Consider the following 11,588-nt stretch of genomic DNA (forward strand, 5'->3'; position numbering starts at 1 on the left):
ATTTGGGGATCTTTTGATATCTTACATTAAATATCTTTTTGAAAAGATCATATCTACTCCACCTGACCGTGTTCATTTTTTAAAAAACGAAATATCTCAAGCAAAGTGGAGAAGCACATAACATCAATAACCACAGTGAGAAGTGAAATCTCTGCATGCACTCTTCAGCCTTGCCAAATCTTGTCAGTTTTGCCATATTGGTTGCTCCTTTCCCCTTTCTCCTTTTTCCTTTTCTTTCTTTGCTCCCTCTCTTATTGTCTCCTTCCCTTCCTCCCTTTGCTTTCTTCATTTCCTTCCTCCCTGACCTTCTCTCTTTTTAAAAAAAGAAATAAAATGACAACTATTTCTGTCAAGTCTTGGTCTCACCATCAGGCTTCTTCATTCTCAAGGGCCCTACGCCTAAGAGGTGACAGGGTCCCGGGTTCTAGGGCTGACTCAGGGTTTAGCTTTACAAACCCTGTAAAGCTTTTTGAGTTGGAGAGGTTGGGTCTACTCTTCACTGTCTCTCCAAGGTCTACAGGAGGAGTGGAACATTCTTGGCCCGCCCCGCTTGCTTTCGGATTGGGCCCCTCCACCACCTTGGCCTCAGGCTCCCCTTGTGCTTCCCCCTCTCTCTTATCTGATTGCCTTTGTATTAGCTCTCCCTGGAAAGCCCACACCCCCTTCTCTGCCAGGGATCCCTCACTAACCCCTTTAGAGCACAGGCAATATTCAAAATATTGAATAATTGGGATAGCATGGACATGCTAGTCTGTACAACCATACCCCTGGGTCCTGGCCGAACATTGTGTCTATGCTGGACTCACATCCAAGACTTCTGGAAACCCTTCTTGGCCCAGTCATCCCTCCTCCGGGCTCTCATGATGCATTGTGTTTGCCTCCATGAATCCTGGTGATGCCACTGGCTCCGGGCTCCCTCTGCAATCCCACCACCTCCCATGTCTTTCTCAGGTCGTGTACTCCAGTCTCCGAGGCACAGATCAGACTGTGTCACACAACATACCTTTGTGTGTGTTGTTTCTTGTGTCCAAAGTCCTCACTCCCTTTTCCCAAATTGACAGCTGTTAAGCATCTGGGGTGAGCTCCTAGACATAAAGGGTGAACTAGCCTTTACAGAGAGGAAGGAGTGTCCCAGTGAAGGCCCTGCAAAATTTTCAAGGCTCCAAACTTAGTCATTAGATCCAAGTGCCATGGTGGACTGAGTAGCAGACTAATTGTCCTAGCAGCATTTTAAGTGGTGCACTGAAGTGGCTGGGGTTATAAAGAGCAGTGGACCCTAAACAATGTTCTCCAGTCACTACTCAGATATGTCACTCTGTGCGACCTGAACTTCAGAGCTCCCTCTGTGAAGGGCAAAGGAGGTAATAGGAAAATGTCTTCACCCACCCACATTTTACCCCCATATCAATATCCTTTGTACTGTTTATTAGCGGCTACTGGAGTAAATAGGAGTAAAAGCAAACTTGATCTGAGTCCAAGGGGTTCTTTATATTTTTTTCCAACTTGGACAAGACTTTTGGGGTCTAAGCCAGCCCATGAAGAGATCCCTTTGCCCCCTCCTCTTCCTTCCTTTTGGGATGTTTCTGGTGAGGATGTGATGGTTGGAGCCACAGCAGCTATCTTGCAACTATGAGAAGAGATACCGTCAACACAGTGAAGATAACAGACCAGAAAGATAAAAAGAGTAGACACCTATTTTAACATTGTTGAACTGCTTAACCAAACATGCAACCCCATATCTCTAGACTTCTGGTCTTGAAATAAAAACTACTGTTGCTTCAGGAACTAGTATTCATGGAAACTGCTATTTGAAGCAACAATTAACCACAACATTACTTAAAACTACTCCATCCCTTGCACTTTTTTGATAGGCATGCTTGATATCCTGTAACTGTATTCACAAATGTTTAAAAATTAGAATTAATTTACTTTTTCTAACTATCAGATCATTCAGCTTATTGTTAACTGTTAAATTAACCCAGCTCTGGAAAAATAATAAGCTAGATTTGACTTGATTTCTTAGAAATAAATCTAGAAGATTAAAAAGATACCCATTACTAGGCCAATTCTGTTTAATTGCACTTTATAAAACCTTTTTGATCAGTGTTTGCTTAAGCTTTTTGCTATCATAAATCTAGTTACAGTAATCTGGAAACCTACCCAATGAATCCATCTAATCAATAGATACCAGGAGCTAAGAAGCAGTGGGTTCCTGTGTTGGGCAGTGCAGGGTGACACAGTTATCTTGCTAACTAGTTACCAAACTAATCAGAAAAACTTGGCAACTGTGCCCAACACCATAAAGCAAGGAAGAACATGACAGATGCCAAAAGAGGGAGCTAGATAAAGAGCTGGGGATAACGAGATCAGACATCATATAATAACAGATTGTCTGAAAAGGCCCCTTGGAATTCTGTCTCTGCTTACCCAGCTGAGGGAAGCCGCAAACCAGATAAGTTCCCATCTCCCCCTCCTCCTGGTCTTACATCTCTTTCTGACTCCCCCACTGTCCTCACTCCAGAGTCCGTTTTGAAATAAACTCCTCTAAATGAAATAAAACCACATCATTTTCTCTTCAAAGTTTCTGTTCTAATTCTATCTGAATGTCCAAGTGCCAGAAAGAAATGTGGTCATTTTAATGGAGGAAGTTTGCTCTGTAGTCTTGTTTAAGGAGAGCCAGTGAAGACCTCAGCCTAGTCTAGGTGGAGAACAGGTAAACTGTTGGAAAAGAATACATATTTAAATTTCCCCCCAATGCATTTATATTACTTGAATTGTGCCAGTCTGTGTAGCTTTCTAGGATGGAAATCTTATTTTCTTCCAGGGTGTGACATCTAAGTACACATTGTTTTTTGGTTAGAACCTATATTGAAACCTGTAGAGTGCCATAATTGGTTTCATTTTCTTGAAGATACAGATGTGCTGTAATTTCAAAAGGCTTTGAAAAATTATTAAAGTTTCAGTGCTGGCTTAATACATGTCTTATTAAAATATTCTCTAGAGATCACAAAATTTTAAATACATAAGAAGAAACTTTTCCTTGCCTTTCTCATTTAACATTTTCCCCCTTTTACTCTTCCATATATTTTCTCCACATATTTCCTGAGTAGTGACCAGTTTGCGTGGCAATGTGCTTGGTAGAAGAAGATGGCGAAGAGAGAGAGGAAAAAAAACCCGTCACAGGTATTTATTCTGAAGAGAGATATAAAGAGTGTAATTGTACAGTGTATAATTCTTTTAACCCACGGTCATGATCGATTTAATTTGCATATCTATCTTGAGGAATTATGGGATACACAGAGCTATTTCTAGAATTTGATTTGCATAATTGTTCTAATCCTTTCTGAGTATGGTGACATGTAGTCTGACAAAAGATTTTTTTTAATTTGTAAGTTACCTTATAAGTTTTCTAAGGATATTAGAATTAAACACCTTTAGATATATATTTAATAACTTGCCTCTATTGAAAGGAACACAATTATACAAAAGCGTGATTAGTCTTCTGCTAATGGCATATTACTTTACTTTTTGCAAGTTTGAAAGGCAGCTTTGTTCACTGAAAGTTTGTCACTGAAAGTTTATCCCCTTCTTTTCTGGCTTCTCTTGGTGAGATTAAAATTCATTTAAACATTATAAGAAAATTTACCATTGTAATGGGTCTCAGTGACTTTGCTGTCTCCAAACTTTCTTAATCCCTGGATAGATGACATTTTTCAGATTTTGAAACAGTGACAGCAAGAAGTGGATTTACACATTTTCTTCATGTTTGAAATATCGATGCTGCCATGATCAAAGTGTAACCATTTCTGATTTGAAGATTATTCTTCCATTTTGTTATCAGCTTCTCATTAAGATATTTCAGGACTGTGATTAAAAGGAAAACACTTTGGATGTTTGAACACTGACAGCTCTCAAGCTTCACCTCCCCTTTCCTTTTTCCCCCCACACCTGGGCTAGCCCCTGCAGGTAGGAATTCTCACTCCCGGCCCTGCCTCCTGGCCGCAAAAAAGCTAAAACCAACCAAACTGCCTCACTATTGCCATTTGGACTGACTTACACCTGCTCTGTTCTCATCAGAAAATCCCTTGATGTGAGTCACATCTAAACCAATTTTTGGTGGGGGTTGATCCCACCCTTTGCAGGACAACCACTAAACAAGAACCCCAAATCAATGTTTGAAAAATATAAGAATGAAGTTTGAAGTATAACAAAATGATGTACTTTTGGAAAGAAGGATTCCATTGGCATTGGTTAGGGTAAAGGTGGAAGTGCTTTAACAGAGACCCAAAATAAGAGTGGCTTACTTGTTTCTCTGGGATCCTAGATGACCACTCTAGGAGGCCATCCAGCAACTCTCTCCCCAGGTGCCTTCACTCTCTGGTTTGAAGTAGCTAGAGTTATTGTTGCATCTTCCCCTTTCTCTCTCTCTCTCTCTGTCTCTCTCTCTCTGTGTCTCTCTCTCTTTAATGTTGGGGTGACAGTAATAATGGAAAGGAAGTGCCCTGTGAGATTTGCTCTCCCTTGGGATAGCCATAATTAAAGCAAGTAGGCACTAATTAGTTGTATGTGACTAACGCCTGCTCAGATTGCGGCATCAGCGAGGTGGGAGAGACTTGTTACATATTAGTTCAGCATCCTCATATTGAGTGCTTGCGACCCATGTGGCCACGGCAGAGGTGGGGCCAGCTAGACAGTCACTCTTCTATCTAGTACTCTAACTCCTTCCATTACATCATCTGCTTCTTTTCCCTCTTGCCTCAAAATTTTTTTTATTTTTTGTTTTTTAATTAAAGTTTATTGGGGTGACAATTGTTAGTAAAGTTACATAGGTTTCAGGTGTACAATTCTATAATACATCATCTATAAATCACATTGTGTGTTCACCACCCAGTCTGTTCTCCTTCCATCACCACATATTTGATCCCTTTCACCCTCATCTACCCCCCTCTCCCCTTACCCTCTGGTAACCACTAAACTATTGTCTGTGTCTATATCAGTAAAGATACATGTACCGTGAAGTTCATTGCAGCTTTATTTACAGTGGTCAAGACATGGAAACAACCAAAGTGTCCTTCTATAGATGAATGGATAAAGAAGGTGTGGTAGGGGCAAATTGGGCGAGCAGGGGAAGAGAGCGGAGTGGAGACGCGGCCCGCATCTGCAGCTATGGGGACGTGGCCCACATCTGTGGCTGTGGAAACGCGGTCCGCAGCTGTGGCTGTGGACATGCAGCCAGCATCCGCAGCTGCAGAGATGCAGGGGATCCCAGGATGGAACAGAGAGCACAAAAGCCAGGAAGTGGGCTCTTTCCCTACGTCCCACAGCTGATCTCTCCCGCCAAGGGGGCAGTATATCCAGCATTTGAGGCAATAACCTCAGCTGATATCTCCAGTTGGGCCCTAGACCGACAAAGGACACAACTCCATGCCTGGGCCCCTCTCCTCGCTCTTCCAATCTTACCCCCACCCTTCCAGAGACTTAAACTGGCCCCTGAACTGAGGAGTAGTGTCAGATTACAGAGCAGCCTCAGTGCTCAGGCTCTGGGAAGACTGGCCTGCAGCTCTGACCCAGGGAAGAGGCTGGGAAGAGTGTGATTTTGGCTGGGCTAGGAGAGAAGAGACTCCTCCACCCCCAGCCACCACCTTTTCTGGCCTGTGGGAAGAGTGTGACACGGCTGGGCTGGGAAAGAGAAGACCCCTCCATCCCCAACCCCCACCCTTTCTGGCCTGCCTAGGGCAGGGCAATTACAACTGGGGACGCACTCCCAGGGATCAGCAGTAGGCGGCAAACGCAGCTCTGGGCTTTCAGCAGCTCAGAAATCTCCCGCCCGCCACACACACACACACACACACACACACACACACACACAGAAGTGCCCTACGACTCAGGAGAACTGGACACAGGGCTGGTGGTGCTACTACTCTCAGTGTGCATATGTGCATGCAAAAGCAGAAACTGCACTGATTTTGTAGAAACTACCATCCAGACCCTTCAGCCCCATGCATCTAAATATGCAGTCCCAACGTCACTCTGGGCACCAGGTGACCGGCTCTGCTTGCACAATACAAAGAGGACTCTTTGGTACAGCAGAGGACAACCTGGAGATTACCTGGTGGGCTTAAGCCAAGACTGGCGCTGCTTTTTGTTTTGTTTTGTCTTTATATCTTTGATATCATTGCGTGTGTTGAGTGTGGGTGGTCGGTTGTTTTTACATGTGAATGTATTTGATTTTTTTTCTTTGTTGTTGTTGTTGTGCTTGGTGATTTGCTTTGTTCTGAAATTGCCCTACCAGGGCCCAGCTCAAGAGGCACAAGATTCAACACACCCAGAGGCCAACGCCAGACCAAACCAGAGTACTACCGGGTTTGACCGACAAGTGACACACCCAGAGGGAATTCTCTACAGGCACAAGAGCCCATAGAGGCCAAACCATATTTAAGTGGTCAACCCTCACGCAGCAGAACACCCTGCAGTGGGCAGAGCCAAGTCTCACAAATAGTCAGCCTAGGAGTTAACCCCACCTACTCACAAGGGAAAAGCAATTAAAGATCTTCTTTAACAGGACAACATACACAACACAAGAGTCACCTTTGGAGCACACACAGAGGAGAAGAAGGAAGTAGTGCAAGTCAAATAGAAAGGGCACATACTACATAAGATAACCCAGCAAGAACTAAGAACCCTAGGGTATCTACCGAATTCATTGAGGCAAACAGAGAGTCCACCAGAATGGGGAAACAAAGAAATATGTCCCAAATAAAAGAACAGAAGAAACCTCCAGAAATGGAACCAAATGAAACAGAGGTAACCAACCTACCAGAGACAGAGTTCAGAACACTGATGATAAGAATGGTTAAGGAGCTTAAATTTTAAGGAGTTAATGTCGTCTCTATGACATAAAGAAGGACAGAGAAATCATAATGAACAACCAGTTAGAACTAAAGAACACAATTACCGAAATAAAGAACTCACTTGAAAGAATTAACAGCAGGTTAAATGAAACAGAGGATCGAATCAGCGACTTAGAAGACAAGTTAGCAGAGATCACCCAAACGGAACATCAGAAAGAAAAAAGAATAAAAAACAATGAGGATGGCTTAAGAGACCTCTGGGATAACATCAAGCGCAACAACATGTGCATCATAGGAATACCAGAAGGTGAAGAGAGGAAGCAAGGGATTGAGAACATATTTGAAGTAACAATGTCTGACAACTTCCCTAACCTGATGAAGAAAACCTACATACAAGCCCAGGAAGTGCAGAGAGTTCCATCCAGGATAAACCCAAACAAGTCCACACCAAGACACATTATAGTGAAACTGGCAAAGGTTAAAGACAAAGAGAGAATCCTAAAAGCAGCAAGAGAAAGACATAGGGTTACATACAAGGGAACTCCCGTAAGACTATCAAATGACTTTTCTACAGAAATATTGAAGGCCAGGAGGGAGTGGCAGGAGATACTCAAAGTGATGGAAAACAAAGCCTACAACCTAGATTGCTTTATCCAGCAAGGCTATCATTTAAAGTTGATGGAGAGATAAAGAGCTTCCCAGAAAAGAATAAGCTAAAGGAATTTATTACCACCAAGCCAGCATTGTAGGAAATACTAAAAGGACTTCTGTAAATAGAGAAAGATGAAAACAATCTAACTACAAATTTAAAAATGGCAATAACTATGTACCTATCAATAATCACTTTAAATGTAAATGGATTAAATGCTCCAATCAAAAGACATAGGGTGCCTGAATGGATAAGAAAGCAAGACCCTTGTATATGCTATATACAAGAGACTCACCTCAGATCAAAAGACACTCACAGGCTGAAAGTGAAGGGTTGGAGTAAGATATTTCATGCAAATGGAAATGAGAAAAAAAAGCTGGAGTTGCAATACTTATATCTGACAAAATAGACTTTAAAATGAAGAATATATTAAAAGACAAAGATGGGCACTATATAATAATAAAGGGATCGATCCGACAAGAGGACATAACCCTAGTAAATATCTATGCACACAACATAGGAGCACCTAAATATATAAAACAGATATTGGCTGACATAAAGACAGAGATCAACAGTAACACTATCATAGTAGGGGACCTCAACACACCTCTGACAACAAGCGACAGGTCTTCCAGACAGAAAATCAATATGGAAACAACGGCCTTAAATGATACATTGGACCACTTGGATTTAATCGATATTTTCAGAGCATTTCACCCCAATGCTGCAGAATACACATTCTTCTCAAGCGCACATGGAACATTTTCCAAGATGTTAGGCCATAAAACAAGTCTTGATAAATTTAAGAAAATTGAAATCATACCAATTGTCTTCTCTGACCACAGTGCTATGAAAGTAGAAATGACGACAGGAAAAAAACTGGAAGACACACCAATTCATGGAGGCTGAATAACATGTTACTAAATAATGAATGGGTCAACCATGAAATAAGGTAGAAATCAAAAGATATCTCGAGACAAATGAAATGAAAACATGACGACCCAAAATCTATGGGAAGCCGTGAAAGCAGTCCTAAGAGGGAAATTCATAGCATTGCAGGCCTACCTAAAGAAACAAGAAACATCACTAATCAACAGTTTATCTTCACACTTAAGGGATTTGGAAAAAGAACAGCAAAATAAGGCCAAAGGGAGTACAAGGAAGGAGATAATAAACATCAGAGCAGAAATAAATGAAATAGAAACCAGAAAAACAATACAAAAGATCAATGAATCCAAGAGTTAGTTCTTAGACAAGATAAACAAAATTGATAAACCTTTAGCCAGACTCATTAAAAAAGAGAGAGACAGGACCCAAATTAATAAAATCAGAAATGAAAGAGGAGAAGTGATAACGGACAGTGCAGAAATAGAGAAAATTTTAAGAAATTACTATGAGCAACTATATGGCAACAAATTTGACAATCTGGAAGAAATGGACAATTTTCTAGAGGCGTACAACCTTCCAAGGACAACTCAAGAAGAAACAGAAAATCTGAATAGACTGATTACCACCAGGGAAATTGAATCAGTAATCAACAATCTCCCAACAAACAAAAGCCCTGGACCAGATGGCTTTACAGGTGAATTTTACGAAACATTCAAAAAGAATTATCACCTGTTTTCCTCAAGCTCTTCCAAAAAATCCAGAAGGAAGGAAGACTCCCAAACACTTTTTACGAAGCCACTATCACCCTGATCCCAAAATCAGACAAAGACACCACCAAAAAAAGAAAACTACAGGCCGATATCGCTAATGAACATAGAAGCAAAAATCCTCAACAAAGTATTAGCGAACAGAATTCAGCAATACATTAAAAAGATCATACACCATGATCAAGTAGGATTCATCCCTAGTATGCAAGGGTGGTTCAACATCCGCCAATCAATTAATGTGATACACCACATTAACAAAATGAAAAATAAAAATCACATGATCATATTGATAGATGCAGAAAAAGCATTTGATAAAATCCAGCAGCCATTTATGATAAAAACCCTTAAGAAAGTGGGAATAGAGGGATCATATCTCAACATAATAAAGGCCATATATGATAAACCCACAGCTAACATCATACTCAATGGGGGAAAGCTAAAACCATTCCCCCTAAGATCAGGAACAAGGCAAGGTTGCCCACTATCTCCGCTTCTATTCAACATAGTGCTGGAAGTTCTAGCCACAGCAATCCGTCAAGAAAAAGAAATAAAAGACATCCAAATCGGTAACGAGGAAGTAAAATTGTCATTATATGCAGATGATATGATACTATATATAGAGAACCCTAAAGAGTCCACCAAGAAACTATTAGAGCTGATAAATGAATTTAGTAAAGTAGCAGGATACAAAATTAATATTCAGAAATCAGTTGCATTTGTATATACCAATAATAAAACATCAGAAGAAGAAATTAAAAAAAAATCCCATTTACAATTGCTTCAAAGACTATAAAATACCTGGGAATAAATTTAACCAAAGAAGTAAAAGATCTGTACTCAGAAAATTATAAGACGCTGAAGAAAGAAATGAAAGAAGATACAAATAGATGGAAACACATACCATGCTCATGGATAGGAAGAATTAATATAGTTAAAATGTTCATACTGCCTAAGGCAATATACATATTCAATGCAATTCCTATCAAATTACCAATGACGTTTTTCACAGAAATAGAACATATAATCCTAAAATTTATATGGGACCATAAAAGACCCCGGATAGCCTCAGCAATCTTGAGAAAGAAGAACAAAGTGGGAGGTATAACAATACCTGACATCAAATTATACTACAAGGCTACAGTAATCAAAACAGCATGGTACTGGCATAAAAACAGACACATAGATCAATGGAACAGAATAGAGAGTCCAGAAATAAATCCATGCCTATATGGCCATTTAATCTACGACAGTGGAAGCAAGAATGTATGGTGGGGGTAATGACAGTCTATTCAATAAATGGTGCTGGGAGACCTGGACAGACATATGCAAAAAAATGAAGCTGGACCACCTCCTTACACCATATACAAAAATAAATTCAAAATGGCTTAAAGACTTAAATGTAAGATCTGAAACCATAAAATTCCTAGAAGAAAATATAGGAAGAAACTTCACAGACATTACCCAGAGTAAAATTTTTACTGATATATCCCCTCAGTGTGTGAGGGAAGTAGAGAAAAAATAAACGTGGGATTACATCAAACTAAAAAGTTTTTTCACAGCAAAGGAAACCATCAATAAAACAAAAAGGGACCCTACTGAATGGGAAAAAATATTTGCCAATGATATATCTGATAAGGGGTTAATATCTCAAATTTATAAAAAACTCACTCAACTCAACTCCAAAAAAACAAATAACCCAGTTAAAAAAGGGGCAGAGGACACGAAGAGACATTTTTCTAAAAAGGACATACAGATGGCAAACAGACATATGAAGAAATGCTCAACCTCACTAACCATCAGAGAAATGCAAATAAAATCCACGATGAGACACCACCTCACTCCAGTCAAAATGGCTATCATCAATAAATCAACAAACAACAAGTGCTGGCGCAGATGTGGAGAAAAGGGAACCCTTGTGCACTGTTGGTGGGATTGCAGATTGGTGCAGCCACTATGGAAAACAGTATGGAGGTATCTCAAAAATCTGAAAATGGAACTACCCTAATGATCCAGTAATTCCACTCCTAGGTATCTATCCGGAGAAATCCAAAACTCCAATTCAAAAATCTTTATGCACCCTTATGTTTATTGCAGCACTATACACAATAGCCAAGACATGGAAACAACCGAAATGCCCATCGGTAGATGACTGGATTAAGAAACTGTGGTACATTTATACAATGGAGTATTACTCAGCCATAAAGAAGAAAGAAATCGTACCATTTGCAACAACATGGATGGACCTAGAGAACATTGTTAAGTGAAATAAGTCAGAAGAGAAAGACAAATACCATATGATCTCACTTATATGTGGAATTTAAAGAAAAGAATAAGTGAATGAACTAATCAGAAACAGTTTTGGAGACATAAAAACTGAGGGTTGCTAGATGGGAGGAGGGGTGGGGATAAGGGGGAAGGTGAGGGGATTAGAAA

This window comes from Rhinolophus ferrumequinum, chromosome 17 (genome assembly GCF_004115265.2).
Source record: "Rhinolophus ferrumequinum isolate MPI-CBG mRhiFer1 chromosome 17, mRhiFer1_v1.p, whole genome shotgun sequence".
Classification (NCBI taxonomy): Eukaryota; Metazoa; Chordata; class Mammalia; order Chiroptera; family Rhinolophidae; genus Rhinolophus; species Rhinolophus ferrumequinum.